The sequence below is a fragment of the Aedes aegypti genome, chromosome 1 (assembly GCF_002204515.2).
Source record: "Aedes aegypti strain LVP_AGWG chromosome 1, AaegL5.0 Primary Assembly, whole genome shotgun sequence".
Taxonomy (NCBI): Eukaryota; Metazoa; Arthropoda; class Insecta; order Diptera; family Culicidae; genus Aedes; species Aedes aegypti.
The window spans coordinates 163,276,076-163,302,329 of NC_035107.1; the positions used below are offsets into that span (position 1 = coordinate 163,276,076).

At 34.7% G+C, this 26,254-nt stretch overlaps 1 protein-coding gene across 2 annotated transcripts in view; it reads left to right on the top strand.

The window, feature by feature from the left end:
- Nucleotides 1–8,101: 8,101 nt before the first annotated feature.
- Nucleotides 8,102–26,254, top strand: part of LOC5569913 (serine-rich adhesin for platelets) — a 1,178,520-nt gene continuing 1,160,367 nt past the window's right edge. For both annotated transcript variants that reach the window (XM_021852955.1, XM_021852960.1), the window contains exon 1: nucleotides 8,102–8,904. The gene's annotated coding sequence lies outside the window, so the exon portion shown is untranslated. The remainder of the gene's footprint in view (nucleotides 8,905–26,254) is intronic.

The following is a 26,254-nucleotide window of genomic DNA, read 5'->3' on the forward strand; positions in this document are numbered from 1 at the left end:
TCTGTTGGAAAAACTACAATATTTTCACAAAATAGTGAAAAATACAGGAAAATACAGGTTTTCTACAGTAATTTCATATTCATCGCAATGAGTCATCAGTTTTATACTTTTAATCTCTTTGTTTGTTCATTAGAAACAAATTTCCTGAACATTGTTGATCGCTGCGTAGAATACAGAAAAAATACATTTTCAACTATAACTTGAAATTTATTGCGATGCGCCAAACATTTTATGATCTTAAAATATACTCATATTTAAAGCCATCACATTCGCAGAACACTGATAATGTATTTCTGTTGGGTAAGCTACACTCTTCGAAAATTTCGTGTAAATTTCAATCCACTTAGATGCACATAAAAGAAGCGAATCATTTGACATACATTTACATCCGATCTTAAAATTACATGATCACACCAAGCCAAAAAAAAAATACACGACATGACGTAAAAGTAAGATGCGATGATCTACTTTCACGTCATGCCGTGTATTCGTTTTTGTGTGAAGCGGGTCTCAGAACAGATGCAATAAAAATTGAAAATGATGATCATGGCGATGGATTCGTTAACAAAATAACACAATGGAAATATTTACCTTGTAGCGACTATCGGCGGAAGTGCTTGAATGAGGAAATCACGGTCATGTTCCATACACATATTCAATTCAAAGAATTTCTGTTCTGTTGAATCTGTTGACTTTCCAGGAAAAGGATCATTTTGTGCCATTCATTATGGGATGCTGTTTCACAATATTAATCAACAATATTTGCACTGGCTACACTTACTGCTGATCAAATAAAGGCTCAAGATCTATGGTGCACTGCATTCATTTTGATATCCCGTTTGTTCCGCATGCAATTGATAAAATTGGAAAAAAAATCCATACCTACTGTCTCCCCCGTTCAGGTTCATATTGTGATGGCTGCTGTTGGTGACGGTACTGGGAGATAAACTATACCCATATTCTAACTTACTTCATTACACAACACTTCCTGGTTTTCTTGCACAAACACTTGTTATAAAACCACTTTATTCACAGTTAGTTTTACTTTACAAAAGAACAAAATCAATAAAATTTTAGATAATTTGAAAACGTGAAGAGCGGTGCCGCCAACACTTGACGTTTGACTCGGTCAATTGCCTGACGCTATCAACATAGTCAAATAACATGTAAATTTAAGTCTTGTAACATTCATAGCTAAGATCTGTGTCCATTTTCGTGGTTTGACTCATGTAAAACTAAAAACTGTACTTATTTTCTTTGAAGTGGCATGAAAATGAATGTTGGGTTCTGTGTGCATCGAATAAAACGTAAATATAAGTGATATTTATGTTTACGTCCTCGATTATTTGTGTGCAATTAGGATTAAGTCTTATGTAAAATTAGATTTTTTTAAGAGTGTACAATATTTTCACAAAATAGTGAAAAATACATGAAAATACAGGTTTTCTACAGTAATTTGATATTTATCGCAATGACTCATCAGTTTTATAATTTTAAACTCTTTGTATGTTCATGAGAAACAAATTTTCTGAACATCGTTGATAGCTGTTTGTTCAAAGAACTACAATACTTTCACAAAATCTTGTATTGTAATTTTCTGTATTAAATTCTGAAATTTCTTCTGCAATTTATTGGTTGTCTCTAGACCTTATCAATCTAAAGACAATGCTTCAATTGTGAGATATAAAAATAAACATATTTTGAAACATTTTTTATGTTTTTTAAGGAACGACAACATTTTCGCAAAACTGTGAATAATATCGGAAAAATACGATCCTAACAACAGTTTGATTTTTTTTTGCAATGATCCATGGGTTTTTTGATTTTGAAATATTCTCATATTTAGGGTTGCCAAGTTTGCACAACATAATCGATGAAATTTTATTGAAAGAACTACAATATTTTCACAAATTACCGTATAATACAAAAATATTCTGTTGCTACCGAAGTTTGAACATTTTATCATCTGTATAATTTTCTAAATTGTTGTAAATATTCAAGAAAAATAAGTGTGCTCGAGAATCATGTAAAATACAGAAACATTTAAAATTTCTCCTGTAATTTCGAAATTGCCGCATTTTCTTATAATCTCCACGGTTTAAAATTTTTCAGATTCATATATAAATTGATAGAACGTATCAAAATACAACAAACGTTGAATGTCAAAATGTCGAAAGGAATAACACATCGATAAGAAAAAATATCGAATTATTTATTCTTTCGGAAGAGAATAATTCTTCCAAGATCATTTCGTTCTCTTCCAATTCCCATCTTTCGACGTTTTGTCAGCCAAATGCAAATAACTGATTGCCTCCAGACCATATCATTTTAAGGGTTTGGAGCATAATTATATACATAAGTAAATATATCTACAGAACATTTTTAGTGATTTCTGAAGATCTTAAACATTTATACAAAACTGTGGAGAACACCAGAAAAGTTAGATCGTAATAACAACCTGAAATTGACCACAATGTTCCATGGATTTTATGATTTGAAAATGTTAAATAAAATGTTATCATTTAGAGTTTTAAGCTTGTATAAATGAACCGATGAAATTTCGTTAGAAAACATCAATATTTTCACAAAATACCATGTAATACAAGAATATACTATTTCTGCTCTTGTTTCATATTATTCAAGATGACTAATTGATTTTATTATTCAAAACCGTTATTAAGTTTTGAAAAAAAAACATACATTCTCAACAATTATATTGGCTATTTGCTCTAAGAACTAACCAAATTTTCACAAAATCACGAATAATACAGAACAGTCTTTGACTATGGTTGCGTTTTCATAGTAGTTGTGTTTACGATATGAAATTTTCTCAACGTAATAAATATAAAAAATAGAGCAGTTATTATTTCTGTTTTCAAAGCACGACAAACAGTTTACAAAATTGGTAATATAACAATTTCTATTTATTGATAATATTTGCATGTATTATAACAGAAATATATCAGATTTACGTTGCAATATGATAATTGTGGCAAAGAGTTATCATTTTCATGATTTTATTATATTTTTTCATATTATAAACCATACATTAACTGAGCAAATTTTATAGTTTCTCCAAAGCATTAAACCATTCTCAAAAAATTGTAAATAATACAGAAAAAATACTCACCGAAACGACCCATAGATTTTGTTATTTTAAACTATTCTCATATTTGAGACTTACAACTACAAATTGTAGCTAATCCATTATTGTCGCAATGACATCATTTTTTAATTTACTTATAATAACGCAATTAATGATATTTTACTTACATGGATGACGGTGTTAAAAAAAGTGGATCGCTTCAACCCTAGTTTGTTCTTATTTGTAGATTCATGTGCGGTTATAGAAATGTGCTTGGAATCTATTGTTTGATTTGTAGTACTACAAACACTGGAGCTAGTCTAAAAGAAATTAGCGTTTGTTTGTACACAACTTGGAACTTATCTAACAATGAAGTTCGAATTCATATTACCAAACATTTTTCATTGTAAATTGTACATTTAACGAATTACAACATATATATTGAATTGCATAGCATATGACAGAAAAAAAAAGTTTCAGCAATAGTTTAAAATAATCGCTATTACCCATGAATTTTACAATTTATAAATTTTCTCATATCTAGTGTAGTTTGATATTCATTGCGATGACACATTGATTTTATTAATTCAAACCATTTTCATGTTCACGAGAAAAGAATATAAATGAAAATTGATACGTGTTAGTTCAAAGAACTAAAATATTTTCATTAAATAATTTATTCAAAACTAAGAACTCTTTTGAAATTTAATAATTTTACGCAATGACCTATATTTTATGGTTCAAAACTTTCTCATAAAAAAACAAGAACATCAAACATGTATCCATCTATCTAATAACCAATAATAAGAATTAAAAATAAATATATAAAGGTGAATATTTCAAATATGCAGTTACCCTAATCACTGTCTCAGCTAGGGCTTGATTGAAAACCCATTTTCATGTCACTTTTATATTGTACTAATAGCATATACTTTTAACTACCATGTAGTAAGTTAAACAGTTAGAATCGATTCAACCAGCTTTACTTTAATAGTATTTGAACATGACACATCTTAAAAAATCTGCTTCAAAATACTATCATTTTATTCTTAAAAGAACTACAATCACAATAGAATGTTGAATGCAGTAAAAAACTTTCTTTACCTATTGCTATGGAAAACTTACAGATATTTTAATGTTTAACCACATCGTACTGTTTACTATCACCGTAGTTTTCCTATTTCGCAGGGAAAAGAAATAGAGTACCATCTGTGCACCATATTCCTCTCATTTGAGGGAAGTAAGGTGTTCGAAGGTTCATTTTAAAATAACTATTGAGTCGATCAATACTTTTTTTTATGTTACAATGTAGCTCCAAGTATAGATGATCAGTGATAATATAGAAATTATTTTAAAAACATTCATTAAAAATATTTAATTGAAACTGTTACTGCATCTAAGTTTTCCTATTCCGCTCACGGTAAACAGATTTCGTGACGAACATACTGGATAAAAAGCATTACATAATTAGAATTTCGTTATTTATCCTGCTATTTTTTATGGTCAAATTATACCTACTTCAGCAAAAAAATTAGAATACATAATAATTTTTGAATGAGCGATTATTGAAAAATAAAAAATACCTACTGATCCAATAGCCGCTCACGGCGTCTTGTGTTTTTAATATAAAGAATAATTTTACCACATAAAAATAAAGTCAGACGACTTCATTTGAAAGTTGTTAATATGGCTAGAATATATCACGCTATGTCTAAATCAGCAGATTATGCAAATCGAATGTACCTCGGATTTATTTCCGCTACAGTTCAGTAATTGGGTCATGTTTTCATAATTAGAAAGTTTTACAATATTCCAAAGGAACAAACGAACAAACAGCTTCTAATAATTTTGAGCACATTTATTTTTATTGAAAATACACAACGATTTAGAAAATTATATAGATGATAAAATTTTCAAACTTCGGTAGCAACATAATATTTTTGTATTATATGGTAATTTGTGAAAATATTGTAGTTCTTTCAATAAAATTTCATCGATTATATTGTGAAAACTTGATAACCCTAAATATGACAATATTTTAAAATCACAAAATACATGTATCATTGCAATGAATTTCAAACTGTTGTTAGGATCGTAATTTCCCTGTATTATTCATAGTTTTGTGAAACTGTTGTCGTTCTTTAAAAAACATCAAAAATGTTCTGTAAATATATTTATTTTCATAACTAAAGATACTTCAAATCAATAAATTGCATCAGAAATTTAAGATTTTTCTGTATTATACAAGATTTTGTGAAAGTATTGTAGTTCTTTGAACAAACAGCGATCAACGATGTTCAGGAAATTTGTTTCTCATGAACAAACAAAGAGTTTAAAATTATAAAACTGATGACTCATTGCGATAAATATGAAATTACTGTAGAAAACCTGTATTTTTCACTATTTTGTGAAAATATTGTAGCTTACCCAACAGAAATTCATTATCAGTGTTCTGCGAATGTGATGGCCTTAAATATGAGTATATTTTAAGATCATAAAATGTTTGGGTCATCGCGATAAATTTCAAAATAATTGAAAATGTATTTTTTTCTGTATTCTTCGCAGTTTTGTGAATATATTGTAGTTCTTTGAACAAACAGCGATCAACGATGCTCAGGAAATTTGTTTCTCATGAACACAAAAAGAGTTTAAAATTATAAAACTGATGAGTCATTGCGATAAATATGAAATTATTGTAGAAAACCTGTACTTTCCTGTATTTTTCACTATTTTGTGAAAATATTGTAGTTTTTCCAACAGAAATTAATTATCAGTGTTCTGCAAATTTAATGGCCTTAAATATGAGTATATTTTAAGATCATAAAACGTTTGGGTCATCGCGATAAATTTCAAATTATAATTGAAAATGTATTTTTTTCTGTATTCTACGCAGTTTTGTGAATATATTGTAGTTCTTTGAACAAATAGCGATCAACGATGCTCAGGAAATTTATTTCTCATGAACACAAAAAGAGTTTAAAATTATAAAACTGATGAGTCATTGCGATAAATATGAAATTACTGTAGAAAACCTGTACTTTCCTGTATTTTTCACTATTTTGTGAAAATATTGTAGTTTTTCCAACAGAAATTAATTATCAGTGTTCTGCAAATTTGATGGCCTTAAATATGAGTATATTTTAAGATCATAAAACGTTTGGGTCATCGCGATAAATTTCAAGTTATAATTGAAAATGTATTTTTTTCTGTATTCTACGCAGTTTTGTGAATATATTGTAGTTCTTTGAACAAACAGCGATCAACGATGCTCAGGAAATTTGTTTCTCATGAACACAAAAAGAGTTTAAAATTATAAAACTGATGAGTCATTGCGATAAATATGAAATAATTGTAGAAAACCTGTATTTTCCTGTATTTTTCACTATTTTCTGAAAATATTGTAGTTTTTCCAACAGAAATTTATTATCAGTGTTCTGCAAATTTGAGGCCTTAAATATGAGTATATTATAAGATCATAAAATGTTTGGGTCATCGCGATAAATTTCAAGTTATAATTGAAAATGTATTTTTTCTGTATTCTACGCAGTTATGTGAATATATTGTAGTTCTTTGAACGGCTAACAATCAAAAATTCAATGCAAATTGTTAGATTACACTAATCCGATCATCATACAATAAAAAAATCTATAGGTTATCGCGATAAATTCTAAGTTATCTACAAATTACCGCCGGTTAGAAATTTTTTTAGGACTTGCTCCGGTGTTTTAAGTACTACAAATCAAACAGTAGTTCCCAAAAATATTTCAAAAATCTGACATGAATCTAGAAGCCCATACATTTCTGTAGGTGCCAAAATTTTGTAAATCGGGCTTAGGACAGCCGAGATATAGTGGGTTGAATTTAGCGTTCCAACTGATTTTGAGGCTTCGTCGTCCGTGTAAGTGACGAATATCTTAGGCGGACAAGTGTTAATAAAGATAAAAAAAATCATTGCAGAACCATATAAACAGTCGTCGCCCTACCGGATCAAAAAAAAAAAACTCTTGAGCCAAAAATTGTGGAATAATTCAGCTGTGAAGCACATAACGCTAGAAAAAAATCATGGAAAATTGATGAAATTACTGAAATATTCGTGTTTTCATTTTTTTTTTTCGGCCTTTAACGGAGTAGGTCCATCTAAAATCGTTTCTCTTTCGCTATTTTTGGAAAAAAATATTCTTGAAGGAAAAGCGAAACATTAAGGCAGCGCACCCCACTGTGCAATGTATTTTGTGCATTTTTATTTGACTCCTGCGCTTTCCAATCGGCCACAAACCCTCTCTCGTTCTCGGAGAAAATTTCCCGCTGGCGCTCTTCGTCGAGTTTTTCACAACCGAGTAGGACACGAATGGCTGGAAAATCAATGCACACCATTGCCGAAGTTTGACAGCATCTGTGACGAAGTTCGGTGAGTGGGTAACGTCGACATTAGTTCCGTGTCGAATGTCGACTCGCGAAATGTTTGAAAGCCTTGTTCGTTTTGTGCAACCGAGGACTCTTCAGTCATGTGTTTAGCGTTCGTTAGAGCGGATATAATACTCGTTTGCTCAGAAGGACACGCGTTCGGTGTGAAGGAATTCATTGGATTAATAAAAAATCCCAAGAACGTGAATCGCAACTACGGTTGTGATCACTGCGGCTAATTATCATATCCGAAATTTTGTGTAATCCTATGAAGAGCAACATGCAGCAACGGTTTGAAGTGATACGCCGAGGGTGGGAGCAAGTGATTGTAGTGAAGCATGATTAGTGATTTCTCGCGGAACATTACTAAAGGACCTATCTAACATTGAGAGGCTCTCTTTGTTTACTTTCTCTTTCATTAATAACTGAGTCATATTAATCTCTTCTGTTGCGTTTTTTGTATGAAACGCTAGTCAAGGAAATTGACTTTCGATCTATAGTGAAAAACTTCCCAAAATCTTTAGTGTTCCACTGTTATAATCGAAAGAGAACGAGAGAGGAGAGAATCTCTCATTTGTACATAGGTCCTTTAGTAATGTTCCGCGAGATTTCTGTACCGCATCGAGTGTTTGCGCATTCATTGGCTGCATTAGTTGAATAGTGTACTGTAGATGTGCTGGTATTTATTCCCTTGCCAAGGATCTGATGGAAATAAAATAAATAAAAATCAATTAACAGTCATGAATTAAGAAGTCTTCAATATCAGTGGATTGGCACGCAGAAGGATTTACGTGTCTTTATGTATGCGTACGTGGTCCTAGGGTTCACATATGTAGAAGCAGAATGTGAGCTCGCCGTTGACCTGGTTCTTTGAGCTTCCACCTGTTTCAGTTGACGGCGGCGGTGGTTTGCGGTGACCATACGTGACGTTGACGGCGCAGTTCAAGGCGTTATTTTAAAAAGTGCAGTGCAGTGTAGTGTTTGCCTTATATATACCAACAAGCTGAATCCCATCAACCCATAAAAGTTCCGTTCAGTTGATTTGGCGGTAGAACAGCAATCGAAAATACTCTACCAGGCCTGGAAAAAGGAAATAACCGGGCTAACGCGAGACGGGTGCGAAAATCAAAGGTGGAAAACAAAGGTGAAAATAATTTTCTGCTGCCGTAATTGTGACCTACCTACCTTTCCTATTTGTGCTGCGGTTTGTGGAAAGCGTCCGTTATCGCTGTGCTCAAAAGAAAGAAGAAAAACAACCTAACAAATTATCCCATTTGTGTGAAACGTGATCGAAGACAAGCAACAGGAAATTCTGTGTCGATAAAGTGGGCATTAGTATCTAGTTTGAAATTAATTAGGAGCAATATTTTCGGCAGAAACGGCTGATCACCGTGGAAGAGGATTTAACACTGAAGGTGAATACTATTGCGTATTTTTATATAAGGTTTTTTAGGTTATAAAATTGCGAAATGATGCGCGAAACTCTTGGATAGAACACAATAAAAGTGAAGTTATCTCGGAGCAAGTTGTTTGTACCAAATGTTTCGTACAATGTGTTCACTAAATATATCGCATGGTTCGAAAATATAATTTTGAACAAAAATGATTTCGGATGACTATTAATTTTACAAAACTCTTGGATTTTCAAATGGAGATCGATTTTTAATGTTGAAGGAATTTTAAGTGTTCAATGCTTGTTGATCAAACTACCATCACTCCGATATTTCTACTTATTTGTTGGTTATGTCTCCCAGTTAATGAAAAAAATGGGTTTGTAAACGGTAAAAAAAAAACGCATTTAAAATAACGAGAATACCTATTTTTTATGTATTCAAAATATTTTGCATGTTTGTTCTCCTGCTATAACTACGCTGTTAAAATTGTCGTATTCGTTTCGTAACTAGGTTCTTAAAGTCTTAGGAAGGACAAACAGAAAGGAATGTTGGGACATTTATTAAATGATGTGTATATTTAATCCGCATTCTGAGCGAGATTTTGAGAGAACACTGTCTAATTCAACAAAATTTAGAGCAAGATTATCACAGAAGCCTGAAAGGGATTTATAAAGAATTATAAGATTCTTGCAGAAACCTGAACAGGATTTTTAGAAATATTAGCCGACCTGATAATTTGTTTGAGACTATTCATCCGTTCGCTTTTATATTTTTTTTGTTCAGAAATTGAATTATGAATATTTATGATTAAAAAAATCTAATTTACGCCGATCATAATTTTTAGTGAAATCAAAATTGATTATGATAGAGTGGAATTTATTATGTTTTCTACAAAAAAGAGCAAGCTTTATTAGGTGGCAAACAAAAGATTATTATTATTTCAATTATGGCAGACCTAAACCCAACCAAAACCCGAATTTATCCAATCCCGTACCGTTAACCGGGGGCAAATTGATCACTTTTTTACAGCTTTTTGCTGTGTTGTCCTTCTTAATTCAAATATTGTCAAATAAATTTCGTTTATGTTTATGTTATTGACTTTTAATGAAATAATATTTAACATATCATAAAGACAGTTTTAATATTAAAAAATAAGAATGACACATTGGGGCGAAATTGATCACCATATAACAAAGCCGGTTTAAGAATAAAAAATTTCCCTATCTACTAAATTTGGGTCTCCTGAATCTGAATATGATATCAAAATTCTTACAACACAAAAATTTGATTAATTTATTGCAAAACTAAACTTTGAAAATCTGCCTAATACGCCTAAATGTATGCAATTTCCCTAGAAATAAGCACATTATTTGAGAATAAATGGTTTTATGAGCAAAACACTATACCTGCTATGCTGTATGATATCAAAAATGAATTCAGTGGTTCATACTTAAGTTTACACAACATTTTAAACACTCAAAGTTGACATCTAGGCATAGCATCAATGGATTGTTTAGCACCGACATTTCGTACTGTATTGCATACACCTTCAAAAAGTGTGAATATTTCTATGCAAAACTGACCCTAATAAAAATAAAATAGTTCAAAATCATCATTAGGCATCTATAAACTTGAAAACATGGAATGTCTGTGGTGCCAACGTAACCTTTGGCATCCTTGGGAGGAAATGTTTCTTGTGAGTTTGAAACCCCAAACTATTGCAAGATACATACATCATACTTAAAGGTGAACCCAAATATTAGCACGATGACTTAAGCAATAGAGCGGATTAAAATTAAAAAAAAAAAAAGAAAATCCCATCTTTCATATCTTTCTTACAACCTGTGAAATTTTCAGCTTTTTCGGTGGTGATTTAAAAGCGGTCCAAAAACGAATATGGAGAAATTTTAAATACTATTCCAACCACGTTAGTACTGTAATGTAGGTACTAACATATCACTTCATAGTGTACACCTTTTCTTCAAATTATGATGAATAAGGTTGCTGAAAAACCGAATCCACTTAGAGCTTACTTTGTTTGAGATTTCTGCAGAAGTTATAGGAGTATAATATCAAATAGAGCTACATACATATACAATGGCAGACAAATTAATGAATACCTCTTTTTCCATCCGTCGGAATAAATGGCTCTCTTCAGCAATTTCCTTTGAAGAATGAGTTGCATTTTAAGATAATATTTTACTAGTTACATTACAGTACTAAAGTGTTTGAACATTTTTTAAAATATCTCCATGTTAATTTTATATAAACCTACATCGTCTTTGGGCCACCTTTAAATCATAATCGAATGAACTAATAATTTCACAGAACACTATTTTTGTTGCAAGAGTGGTAAGGAAGGAATGGGCGAGTGAGCTTTCTTGATTATGAATAGTATTCAATTTTATAATAACGCAAAAAAATCTTCTCACGGCATGAATCAAATGAACAACACCCTTTTAAAAGAAAATATTTGATGCAAAACTTTTCAACGATTCAATATAAATTTTAATTTTGGAAGTATACGTCAAAAACACCATCTATTATCGAAAGAAGGGTTATTTTGTGATTGAGATAATATTTTTTCCAGCGTATCTCGAAAGGAGATCATGCGCTTGCAAAAAAAAAAAGTTGAATTTTGGCCGGTTCTAAAGTAATTATCATTATAACAGCACGTCTTGCAAGAATTGATAAAACAGCAAAAAATAAAATTGGTTAACATTTAGCTTTACTAAATAATAAAATATAAAACAGCATAAATATAAAGAGCAGCCTATTTTAAAAAAAGGCAAAATTTATGATTGAACCAATAGAAGGTTGAACGCCAAAAACTTTTGCGGCATAATAAAATGTAAATACATCAACAATTGCGTTCAGAACCATCGAAGTGATTGTACTAATTTTCCCCGAATGTCGTTTCTCCGAATGTCGGTTCCCCGAATGCCAGTTCCTCGAATGATCTTTTTCTCAGAATGTAATTTCCACGAATGACCGGTTTCCCCGAAAAGTGGTGCGTTTTAAATAGGTGCTATAATAGTCTTCAGTAGCTGGATAGTGAACGGAAAAGAACGATAAGCAATCAAAAGAAGGTGGTATTCTGTTATTCTCGGCTATACACATGTTGGCAAAAATGCTGAGGACGGTAATCCTCGAAAGAACCGCCAATTAAATAGAGAAGGGTGCATATTAGTTGGAAAGTTCATCCACCACCCTGAAATGTATAAAGTTATGACAATTGTGAGTGCTAAAAACTTTTCGGGGAAATGAACTAATCGAAGAAACGGGATATTCGGGGAACTGGCATTCGGAGAACTGGCGTTAGGGGAAACGACCTTCGGGGAACAGTAGCACAACCTAACGAAGAAACCGCGTAATCGATGTTTTTTTTGCTGATAATTTGAGCAGATCAATGTTATCGAATGCCGCCCTTTTGTCAAATGGGAACAACAAAATATTTATAAAATATAGTTCCAATTTTAAATCAACAGTTTTTATACCTATAATTAAGGTTACATCATATTTAGAAAAAAAAACAGAACGTTTAGAAGAAGGGTAAATTTGTGCAAAATATCACAATCTTCAGTGCAAAAATTTATTCCAATAGCGAAACTCAAAAGAAGAATTAATATTTGAAAGAAGGGTAATTTCTAGATAAATATTAAAATACTATTGGCAATAATTTTCCTAATATGCTGTAGTTTATTCAAGAGCATATGATTGTTGAATAAAGTGTCATTTTGTGTCAATTGACTGCAAAACAAGCCTGATGTCATCAGATAGATTCAAAGAACGTAAAAACGAATGTCATCTTTAGAAATTCTTGGTTTCAGACTCATTATGCCAAACGAATATTATGCCAAATGACCATTATGTCAAACGACTTTATGCCAAATGACCATTATGCCAAAAGACTTTATGCCAAACGGCTTTATGCCAAACTACTTTATGCCAAATGACCTACCACCGTCGAAAGTGGATATATCAGTCATCTGAAATGCTTGATTTGTTTTGAGGATTGTGTGCTGCATTATGTGATAGGGGATGTCTATTAAAATAAAGTATTGTGGAGTCTAGATATTGAAAACGATTCAAAACATTTTTGTTCGAAATTTATAGGCTCGATACATTTAACTTCAAAACTTTGAAACAATATTAAGGAAAATGTGTGAGTAACTTAGGAGGTATACATTTCATTAAAATAACGCAGGCAAAAACTTTTGAAAATTTCATCTAGATTTAGATTTTTGATAATTTTTATGGAAAAAGGGTGTTAAGAAATTTGTGTTCCGCACGCTATGTCTAAACCAGCAGATTATGCAAAACGAATGTACCTCGGATTTTTCCCGCTAGAGTTCAGAAATCGAGTTCTATTTTCATAATCGGAAGGTTTTAAAATATTCTATCGGTAAAGTTTTATTTTTTTCCAATTTTTAGCTATTTTTCCATATACAGACTATGAAAATTAATGAAAATCACGTTTTCCTACACATTTCAGCCCATACAAAATGTATGGGAAAAAATGCGTCGATAGAATATTTTGTACCGTCAAACGGGGTAACTTGCAACAGGGGTGAAACTTGCAACACTTCGACATGTAACCGAATTAACGTTTGGTTTAGCATTAAGTTAAATTATTGTAATTTATTTCGCCGTTTCTTGACCTTAGGTATAAAACAGAAGATTTTGACGAGTGTTTAAGTATTGTTTCTTTTATGGTTGGTTTGCTGGAGGTAAAAATCATATTACACGGTGGATTGTATGAAAATAATGCTGAAAATCGTTCCTCGTGCCACACAAACGGTAGAAATATGTCATTCGAGGCATTTTCTATCAGTTACAGTACTTAATAGTGTATAAATTGACAATATAAAAGTTTTGATAATTTGATGCATAAACACTATAAAAATTCAAAAACGTTTTTGACTACTCTTGTGGGGTAACTTGCAACAGCAATTTTAATCTTAATTGTTCGATATTTCTTGCCGCACGTCATCAAAAACACATGAAATAGCTAAGTTTAACATATATTTGTTCAATATCATTAAAATTTGTGTACCAATTCAATACACGTTTAGTACAAAATATTTTAAAATTTACAATACGGTTCATTATAATTATAATTATTTTTATTCTCTTCATGGAAATTGTGAATAATTTTGAAAATCTGTATTACTCTGTATTATTAGTTAATTTTAGCTAGTGGATCTGCCATTAGGAACTTTTTGCATGAAATATGGTGATAATTATGTCAAAACACCAACAGAGACTATTTCAAGGAATACATACCAATATGTGACATGTTGCGTTGATTGAAATATGTATAAAAATATAAGTTATGTGAAGTATAACTTAAAATTTCATTATATTTGTAGAAAAGTTGGCTTTCCAACTTTAGAGACTTATGATGTGCTAGAATTTCCCCGTGTAAACATCCAATAGAGTTTTCAATCGAATTGATTTATTACTCCTAATTCAAACAATAATAATTAGTGTACTAAGAGTAGATTATTCTGTTTTTGATTATTGTCATGCTTTTACTGCAGAAGATTATTATATATTCATAATAACACGATATAGGTTAACTTTTTAATAGTGAACTTTTGGTAGCACTATGTGTTGCATGTTACCCCACATCAGGGGTAGCTTGAAAAATGTATATTTTTCGTCTCTCCTGATCCCAGAAAACCAAATGCTGATAAATTTAATACCGCGTGGTATTCTTCACGTGGCGATTAGGATACCACATGGTTTTTGTTTCATCTGAATCCTTAATTTTTTTTCTACATAGCTTCGAAGTTGAAAAGTGTTGCAAGTTACCCCGTTTGACGGTAACCTTCCGATTATGAAATTATAGACCAAATACTGATATCTAGCGGGAAAAAATCAGAGGTACATTCGATTTGCATAATCTGCTGGTTTAGACATAGCGTGATTCCGTAGATAAAATAACATTTTGCCAACAACAAAATATAATATTTTTTGTCAATAAGTAGCATGTTTTCATCCAATTTCATAGGTTATACCAACCTGATTTGAACGATTTTTGTACTTATGTGCAACAGGATCATAACCTATACTTATAATTTCAGTTTCCGAATCCTAGAAGCTGTGCAGAGTAACTTCATGAAAAACTTATCATACAAGCATGATTTCAACAAGCTTTAATGAAGGAAATGGCCAATTTGCCCTGTTAATAAAACACTACACTATACAACGTATTTGCGTGCTACACCCAGTGGCATGGTCGGAAAAGTACTGAAGAAAAGTATTCCAGTATTGAGCGGAAATTTTACGCACACTCTATAGCACAATGGGTGTAGTGCCCGACGGGGCCACTCAGTTTTTAAAAAAGAGTTCAAAAATGATAAAATATTATGTTTGTATACCACTCCATAAGATTACCACTTAAAGGATCAATGACTTCTAAACCATTTCTGAAAAAGAATCATTCCTGTTTCCAAACATTTAATCAGTGCGATAGAACGAGTTTTGAAACAGTATCAAGAGAAACTCCATATCCACTTTAATGCGTTGATATCAATTTTTTTATATCAGTTTTACCAATTTTCGAGATTAGACATTTTTGGTGATATTCAGTAACTAATAAAATAGACCCCTTAATTCTTACAATGCAGTTTTACTTCACGGAACAAGCCTAGAGTGTGTTGGAATATTTTTTTTTCCCATACATTTCGTATGTGCTGAATTGTGTAGGAAAACGTGATTTTTATTGATTTTCATAGTCTGTATATGGAAAAATAGCTAAAAAGTGGAAAAAATTAAAATTTTACCGATGGAATATTTTAAAACCTTCCGATTATGAAAATATAACTCAATTTCTGAACTCTAGTGGAAAAAATCCGAGGTACATTCCATTTGCATAATCTGCTGGTTTAGACATAGCGTGCGGAACTCAAATTTCTGAACACCCCATTTTACATATCCGTCAAAAATCACACATTTTGATGATTATCTCATCATTGTATTTGGCTTATGATATACATGACGGGAGAATGGTAGGGTTGTCTTTTGTTCAATTATTGACATACTGGTAGTTGCTTGAAATTTGAGTTGATTTTTTTTTCTCCCTTAACACCCCATTTTAAGTAAGCAAACATTCTCCGATAGAATCTGTAAAGTTTCAAATTCATAGAATTAGTTTTTTCTAAAGAAAATTCTGAAGCATTCCCTGGAAGTATTTTCGAAGAAAATAATAAGAAAGGGGCCTTCCTTAGCCGTGTGGTTAGAGTCCACGGCTACAAAGCAAAGCCATGCTGAAGGTGTCTGGGTTCGATTCTAGGTCGGTTCAGGATCTTTTCGTAATGGAAATTACCTTGACTTCCCTGGGCATAGAGTATCATCGTACCTGCCACACGATATACGAATGCGAAAATGGCAAAGAAAGCTCTCAGTTTATGACTGTGGAAGTGCTCTTAGAACACTACGCTGAGTAGCCGGCTCTGTCCCAGTGGGGACGTTAATTCCAAGAAGAAGAATAATATGAAAGAAATTGGATAAACACCTGAAAGACTTCCAAATTATTAAGCTATTTTATAATCTGCAGAATTCCTGCAGGAATTCCTGAGAGAATGCATTGATGTATTCAAATATATTGCCAGAAGAACTCCTGAAGGTTCTGAAAATTTTCCTGAGTGAATACTAGTAGGATTTCTGATGGTATCCCTGAAAGTATTTCTGTGGGAATCCTCGTCGATATTTTGGAAATAGACTTGGGAAATTTCTGGAAAGAGTATGTGAGAGAATATCTTAAGGGATCATTGTAAATATTAATAAAAATTGGTGAGATTTCTAAAGAAATTCCTGGAGTATTTTTGAAGGATTTTTTAGGGAATTTTGTAGAAACCTTTGATTGAACTACTGAAGGAAGCTCAAGTAATCCCTTGGAGAATTACTGAATGCCTAGGGAACTACGCGAATTAATCTATTTGGAATATTGACAAAATCTCCGGGGAGTTTGTTAAGGAATCCCTAAAAAAATCCTGAAGGAATCCCTAGGGACATTTCTGAAGGTATCCCTAGCCATATATTTGAAGGAATTTCGAGGAGCATCCATGAAGGAATCCATAATGGGCATTCCTCGAAGAAACCCTGGAACAATTTCTTAAAAAGGTTATTATTTTTCTTCTTAAAATTGCTACCACTAAACACTAAGCTAGAGACATCGGAAACAAAGCCATTTCGTTTTGAATAATTAAGCCATGTAATGAACCGTTAATTGGATTGAGAAATGAAAGTTTTCATTTTTATGTCAATTAAGGATTGAGTGTTTTGTTGTATTTAATTTTTGAACGCATTTTTCCCCCATCGTTCCTAGAGTGCGAAAAGAGATCCGCGTTAGTAGTGTGTGGTCTTCCGATTCCATGGCAAGCTCCTGCAGGGCGAGCGACGGAATCAAGACCAATTGTTTTCGGTCCGCGTGGCGCGAGTGCGAAAAAATATTCGCGTTAGTAGTGTGTGGTCTTCCGATTCCATGGCATGCTCTTGCAGGGTGAGCGATGGAATCAAGACCAATCGTTTTCGGTCCGCGTGGCGCGAGTGCGAAAAGAGATCCGCGTTAGTAGTGTGTGGTCTTCCGATTCCATGGCAAGCTCCTGCAGGGCGAGCGATGGAATCAAGACCAATCGTTTTCGGTCCGCGTGGCGCGAGTGCGAAAAGAGATCCGCGTTAGTAGTGTGTGGTCTTCCGATTCCATGGCAAGCTCCTGCAGGGCGAGCGACGGAATCAAGACCAATTGTTTTCGGTCCGCGTGGCGCGAGTGCGAAAAAATATTCGCGTTAGTAGTGTGTGGTCTTCCGATTCCATGGCATGCTCTTGCAGGGTGAGCGATGGAATCAAGACCAATCGTTTTCGGTCCGCGTGGCGCGAGTGCGAAAAGAGATCCGCGTTAGTAGTGTGTGGTCTTCCGATTCCATGGCAAGCTCCTGCAGGGCGAGCGACGGAATCAAGACCAATCGTTTTCGGTCCGCGTGGCGCGAGTGCGAAAAAAATATTCGCGTTTCTCAGTTAGTATGTATGCTTCAAATAAAGCTGAAAATTGTGGCTGCTTAATCAAGGATGAAGGATCAATTGGTGAGCTCGTTTCATGCTTTTTTAATCTATAAAATATGTATGACCGCACATTCAATCGTTACAACGGTGGGACATAAATATGATTATTCAACAAACTATGAATGGTTCGTCACTGTAAGTGTCGGCATAAACTCTAATTCATATTTTTATGCATAAAATCCTTCCTTTTACCTTTATTTTTATTAAAAAAGGCTTTGAATGGTTTGGTCTGTTTGTCTGTGCTAGAAGTATAGACTTGCAAAACGTTAATTTTATTCAAAACACTTTGAATGGTTCGCCACTGTAAGTGTCGGCATAAGAATATTATGTGATGATCCAGCCAATCGATTTATATTTTTTAATTTGAGTAAAATATTGTTACACATGCTTTCGTCATAACAGCTGTAGGAATGTTGCTTTTACCTATTTGTTCAACAAACTTTGAATGGTTCGTCACTTCATGTAACGACATTATTTACTCCTATTTTAAAATTTTCCATGTCAATTGAATATATTATATTCCTAAGCATGTAAACAAATAATCGTTTATCATGGTCTAATCGCTTATCAAAGTGAATCCTGTGACCCAACGATCCTCCCCATTAACAACCATCCCTCCCAGTAACCTTTGTGGAGATGCAGAGGTAAACACGGTCTCCAAATAGCAAAGGTTACACACTAACATTCCTTCCCTCAACCCCACCTGACTGCAAGGACGTGGCCGGCGCCGTTATTGACCATGAATGAATAGAGGCACTGAATTATGCACACTGAAGAAGATTATGGCCAATCCCAGCCGAACTTCTAGTTGATTCTTTGTGCATCTTCACTGACTTTGGTCAATCACGGAATAGCAACCATTGATATGTGTAGTCAGTCTAAGCTAAGCTAAGCTAAGCATTTTTCCCCCATCGTTCCTAGTGCGGTTCAAAGCCGCATGAAAAGTCAGACTACTAGGTTGAGAAAATTGCCTGCGTGTATGCACTTTTCCACCATTTGGATGGGTCATAAAGCACATGGGAAACACGGCTAATTGTGAGGCTTTTTTAATGGATGTGGTCTACCAAGGTACATGCAGTTGAGTTGTTTTGATGAATTTTGCCGAAGCGGTTTTATCGAGCCACCTTCCGCCTATGCTTTGCCATTTTACTTGTTCGGTGTCCGTAATGGGGCACGGTTTGTCGGAAATTGTTACTAATGAAACAAATATAACTCCAACGGGCCTTCCTTAGCCGGGTGGTTAGAGTCCGCGGCTACCAAGCAAAGCCATGCTGAAGGTGTCTGGGTTCAATTCCCGGTCGGTCCAGGATGTTTTCGTAATGGAATTTTCCTTGACTTCCCTGGGCATAGAGTATCATCGTACCTGCCACACGATATACGAATGCGAAAATGACAATTTAGGCAAAGAATGCTCTCAATTAATAACTGTGGAGCTGAGAAGCAGGCTCTGTCCCAGTGGGGACGTTAATGCTTAGAAGAAGAAGATAACTCCAACGTACTATGTTACTCTACACATTCCTTGTGAATTCTGCAATAAAATACTTTGACGTTATATTTTACTTGGGTCAGATATGATTTCAACACTTTTATAGTACTAAATGCCAAAGGCACGTTGTCAAAGCAATAATTTAAAAAAAGTATAATGTTTGAACTTCAAATCACAGTAAATTGCTGTACGTTATGTTAAATATTACAACACTAACGAAAATGATCAAACGCGTACATTGTGAGCTGAAAGCGCCAAGCGCAAAACCTCATGTTGTTGATAACTTTCTTAAATATCACAGAGAAACACCGAGCTGATATTTAACAAATTCAATGACAATGAAGTTATTTTTTATATTACAGAAGCTTGAAGCTTCTAAAACGTAATGTTTTTAAATTTCTCTTGACACTATATAAATTCTTCTTTACTTGAATGGAAGATGCAAATTTTATACAAATCTGTTATATTTATTTGTTGTACAATGATGATGATGTCTTGTTAATGCTCTTTTAAACCCTTGAAAAATCTTTGCAGTGATCGATTTCTCTTCGTCGAACTTCTCTTTGGACAAATGCGGAAAATATCACGTTGCAGTATGACGAAAGACGGTGGCTACCTTCTCCTGATTCAATAGAAATCTCACCGTAATCCGTATTTTTTAAATTATATATGTCTTTTGAATGCCGAGTGTCAATCCCATGGGCATTTGTTAGTTGTGAATAGTGATTATTAATATAATTAATTAGCTCTAATTTAACATCATGGAACTTAGTTATAGTGCACTCCTTTTTGTATTTTCTCGATAAAATAATTTAAAATTCACACAGAAGATGCTTGGATATTACATCTTTAAAATGTTCAATGCAAACCAAATGATTGCTTTGTTGTTTTACAAAGCTGACGATGCAATGTTTGAGAATATATTAATGCATGTGATTATTCCTTCATAATGTACTATACCTTCAAATTACGATAGTTTTTTATTTCTTTGCTGAAATATTTTCAAAGCCACGGAAAAGAAGCTAGAATTGCATACCTTTCAAATGATGGGACCTGATTTGATGTTTTTTTTTTTTTTGTTAATAACGGTTCTATGCACACCGTCGGTGACACAACCCAATGAAACCCTTCCCGGACCAGTATATATTTGATGTGGACATACAACTGGGGACGAATGGTCATATATCATGTGTAGATGCCGTCCGTCATGGCAATTACTATCTAAATTAAACAAAATGGGTGATTAAGCCATCGTTCTTTGTCAACGTAGGCCTCGTGACACGTTATATGCAGTGAAGAAACGGAAGAAGGATTATTTTGGAGAGGTTTGATTAAGCTATACGTGGGCTAATTTGGAATAATTCTTATGATGATAGGACTTCTGAATAAGCTAGGCACGTAAACAAATAATTGCTTCATAAGGGCACCGTTAATTATGAGAACTTTAGTAGTTTCCTTAAATTATATGAAACATTACATATTTTTTATTTCTAGTTGTTCTATTGATTGTAACAATATCATCCTTATTTAATAGAACAAAATTAAGCTATTAATGACATTTTGTTAACAACATATAACATTTAATTTGTCGTCGCAGTTCATAATTTTACAGGTGAATTGAATTCATTTGCTTACAAGAGACTACAACTACTACTTATTGTTAATCTCTTATTATTGTACGATAAAAATCTGTTCTGTATATGCTTTGTATGGGAAACATTTCACACGAAATGTTGCAAATTTTGCTGTTAAAAACTTCTCATTTTCTAGGCTCATTTTAATAAGCATTTCCTATAGATATGTATGGAAATTTATAATGCCCAACTGTCTTAGCTGTTTCTTTTGTGGTTTGGCAATTTGAATTTTCTATCTATGATTTTCATGAGCTGTCTGGAATTCGAAACAAAGTGTCCGGAAAATGAAGTAAAAGTAAGGCAGCGTTCAGAATAAGAATCGTGCTAAGTCCACTTATTTCTATTTATTTAAAATTATCCATGTTAGAGCAACAACATCATCAACCACCATTTGAAAATTAAGAGTGTTGAAGACGCAGAGGAATCACACAGAATGATTTAGTTTATTTGCTTTCTGATGAGCAGTTCACTGAGGCCGTCATATGAATCAATACGGTACTCAAAAACAAAATCCACAAAGATTACTACACTTTTGGTATGCATAAAAAAAACCTTTCGAACATGTAGTACCGTAACCCGGGGTATCATTGATCAGCGGGGTAAAATTGATCGAAATGATTCATCTCGTAAAAAGTTCGTAATATCATTTATTGATGGAACATTTCCAAATCATTAATGGTGCTTCTCTTTCTTATATTCATGCGCTAATGAAAGTGAAGATTTTTGCGAAAATTGCGTTTACTTTATGCGTAAAGTTGGCAACTTTTCGAAACAATGATTTTAATGGTTGAGGATAACACTACCGAAGATTCATGTCTCACATAAGTTCTGCAAATGATATGAGCAAGGAAAATGCGGTTCCTACTAAAAATGGCATCGCCGAAAACGATTCCGTTGTCAAAATTTTCAAAAGTATGCTCAATTTGGCAACATGACGGAATTACTGTTAAGAATGTAAAATTCCCTAAGGAAATTGCCTATCTTTAGGCGTATTCCGTGGCTCGAGGTGTTTTTAATCTTAAAATAACTCAAAAAGTAAATGACTTGTAAGCATTTGGCCTTCATATTCGGCTTCAGGGGCCATGATTTAAGTAAGTAACGACATTTTCAATATTACCGAAGGTTGTTTACATAGGTGATCAATGTTACCCCATATCAGCTTAGTCAAAAAATCGCTTAAAACATTTTTTCAAACATGCTTATTTTTTTCTAAAAACAAAATACAGTATATAGCCACGAGCTATGGGTGGCAGTACTTGTTTTAAAAATATAAAATTTGCAACATTTGCATTTTCAAACGAAATATTTAAAGAAATATTCAAAACAATGATCAAAGTTACCCCGGATTACGGTACCTCCCTAATTAGCTTAGCTTAGCTTAGACTGACTACACATATCAATGGTTGCTATTCCGTGATTGACCGAAGTCAGTGAAAATGCACAAAGAATCAACTAGAAGTTCAGATGGGATTGGCCATAATCTTCTTCAGTGTGCATAATTCAGTGCCTCTATTTATACAAGGTCAATAACGGCGCCGGCCACGCCCTTGCAGTCAGGTGGGATTGGGGGAAGGAATGTTAGTGTGTAACCTTTGCTATTTGGAGACCATGTTTGCCTCTGCATCTCCACAAAGGTTATTGGGAGGGATGTTTGTTAATGGGGAGGATCGTTGGGTCAAAGGATTCACTTTGATAAGCGATTAGACCATGATAAACAATGATTTGTGAGATATATACATGCTTATACGTAAATATAATTGTTCATATAATTTCTATGTAGAGGAAAATTATGCCGACACTTGAGGTGACGAACCATTCAAAGTTTGTTGAACAAATACCTAAATGTAACATTCCTACAGCTGTCAGTACGAAAGCATGTGTTATTATATTTTACTCATTTGAAAAGAAACAAAAGACTCAATTGGTTGGGACATCATAGAACACTCTTATTCTTATGCCGACACTTACAGTGGCGAACCATCCAAAGTTTGTTGAATAAAGTGAACCTTTCGCAAGTCTACACTTGTAGTGTCGAACCATTCAAAGTTTTTTTTAATTACAAAAATAAAGATATATAAGGGGTGTTCTGAAAAAAAAATGTTAAACATAAATAAATCATGAATCAGACACTCACAGTGACGAACCATCCATAGTTTGTTGAAACATCATATTTACATCCCACCATTGTAACGATTAAATGTGCAGTCATACATATTTTATAGATTAGAAATAGTAGCATGAAACGAGCTCACCAATTGATCCGTTATCCTTGACTGAGCAGCCACAATCCACTTTCAGCTTCACTCGTTTGCTCGGCTAGCACTCAGAAAAAAAAAAAGGCACGCGACCCGAAAAAAAACACGGATGACAGCTCGGGCTTTCTTGACGCACTGCCCAGGAGCAAGCGTCAAGGTCGTCGAAAGATCAAAAAGAACGAACCGATCGCGGCACTTTTTAACTTACTCCAACCGAACTCCCCGATCACGCCATTTTTTCACTTACGAGATCGACGCGCGACATGTTTGATCCTGCCCTCGTCGCTCGCTCCGGCAAAAGCAAGCGTCAAGGTCGAAAGATCAAACAGAACTCTACCCCGGATTACGGTACCTCCCTAATATCCTAATATTCTCGTGCATCTACTCCCGCAGCTTCTTCACAAATACCAAAAACTCCAATCTCTGTCAGCAAATCAAGTAATGCATCGAATCCTAATCGAAATTCTGTGAGCAACCACCCTACTGGTACTACCAGGACATCTTCTGGTCCTCTAAGCGTTGCCTATATCGGACAGCCTGCCGCTGATTCTGTGGATTTTTACGTTACTCCTTTCATCCCGGAGCAAAAAGAAGAAGACGTAAAACTGTACATTCAAGAGGTCGCTAATGTTGCTCCATCAACCATTAAAGTTGTCAAACTTGTACCACGCGGGAAGGATCTAGATGATTTGTCTTTTGTGTCCTTCAAAGTTACCGTCAACAAAACTGCCTCGGATGTAATCGGCGACCCTTGGTATTGGCCTTACGGTGTTACTGTTCGTGTCTTCGACCATAATCAAAAAAATGGTTCATCCATCCAGCGACCGCCCCAGCCTTAGTACCATTTCTATCACTCGAATCGACAACCCCAGGACGCACACAAAAATGCATTATGGATGTCCCTAGCCACCCCGACCCTGCCGTTTCGTCAAATGTTCCTTGCTCTAAAAGTCGTCCTGGCACCTCTGCAGTCGGAGGTATGGTAAGGGGCATCCAAAATGCCTTCTCAGGCAAGTACAATTCGTCGTTCAAGCTTTCTTCGTTTGATCGTTTCTCAAACCCTCGTAGCGACCTGCAATCGAATGATCATCTGGGACCTTGCTGCTTTTCTACCACGTCAACGAACATGTCTATAAGGAACTCGACTTCTCCGGGACGCACACAAAAAAGCACTTTGGATGCCCCCAACCACCCCGACCCAGCCGCTGCAGCTGATGCCTGTTTTCAAAGTCGTCCTGGCATCTCTGCCGTCGGAGGAAAGGAAGGGGGCTTCCAAAATGCCTCTTCAGGCAAGTACAATTCGTATTATGAACTTCCATCGCCTGGCACCTTATCAAATTCCAGCTTCCAGTCCCCAGTGCTACTTCCATCGATAAACCAATCTCCAAGCACCAGTGCCGATTCAGCGTTAAAAGTGTACTACCAGAATGTGCGTGGTTTGCGCACTAAAATCGATAGTTGGCTTCTTGCTGTTACTGGCTGTGATTACGACGTGATCGCCCTTACTGAAACCTGGTTGGACATCCGTATCAATTCCGTTCAATAGTTTGGACCCTTATACGACGTGTACAGGTGCGACCGCAACGCGAACAACAGCGATAAGCGGAGTACTGATCGCCGTTAAAAAGTCTCTCTCTTCCACGCAATTGAATGTTGGCGACAGTGTATTGGAGCAAGTGTGGGTTAAAGTCGGTGCAAACAATACAACCCTGTATATCTCGTCGTTTTACCTTCCTCCGGATAAAACGAACGATCACCAAGTCATTGAGTCGCATCTGCAGTCCATTCATGCAATCGACACTCTTAGTTCATGTGATGACCGAATTCTGATTCTTGGTGATTACAATCTTCCTGGAATTCAGTGGATACAGAATGAGTATGGTTTCGTTTCTATTGACTATCCAAACTCTACTCTTAACAATACATACTACTCGATTATTGACGGTATGGCTTTCAGCAATCTCCATCAATTGAATGCTACTCGTAATTTAAATGGACGTTCTGAAGCTAGCGAACTGCTCACTACTATTGATTCGCATCATCCCGCATTAGAGCTTCTTATTTCAACTTTGGTCGAGGAAACTGGCGCTGACGATGATGAACGGCAGCTTAACTTCAAACAAACGGACTTCGGTGCTTTAACTAATTATCTTGATCTCATAGATTGGTCCTTTATGAGCAATTGGACAGATGTGGATTCAGCTGCTCGCTGTTTTATCGATGTGCTTAATACATGGCTGATAGAACACGTCCCATTAAAACAAAAACCACGATATCCACCTTGGGAGACTAATGAGCTACGAACTCTTAAGCGCAATAAGAACGCCGCTTTGCGTAGAATGCGCAAAACTCGAACTCCGGCAACGAAAACTGAATTCCAGCATTTTAGTAGAGCTTATACCTCAATGAATGCTTCTTGCTATCGCAGTTACGTGCACCGAATGCAAAACAATCTCCGTCGCAACCCAAAATCTTTTTGGGGGTTTGTAAATAGCAAGCGTAAGGACAACGGGCTTCCTGTCAACATGTTTCTTGGCGAAAAACACTGCACTTCTTCCACGAACAAGTGTTCTTTATTTGCCCACCGTTTCTCCAGCGTCTTCAACAATGAACCCTGTTCGGATGCTGATGTAAGCAGAGCTGTTCAAGATATCATTCCTGATGTAGTTAACATCGATATTTTTGATGTAACTGATTCAATGATCCTACGTGCGGCAAGTAAGCTTAAAAACTCGTTTAACCCTGGTCCAGACTGTATTCCTGCAGCAGTGTACAAAAAGTGCATTAATTCAATGCTTCAACCATTACGAATAATATTCAACATCTCTCTGAAGCGTTATAAGTTTCCGGATGTCTGGAAGACTTCTACCATGTTTCCCGTCTTTAAAAAAGGATCGAAGCGCGATATAGCAAACTATCGTGGGATA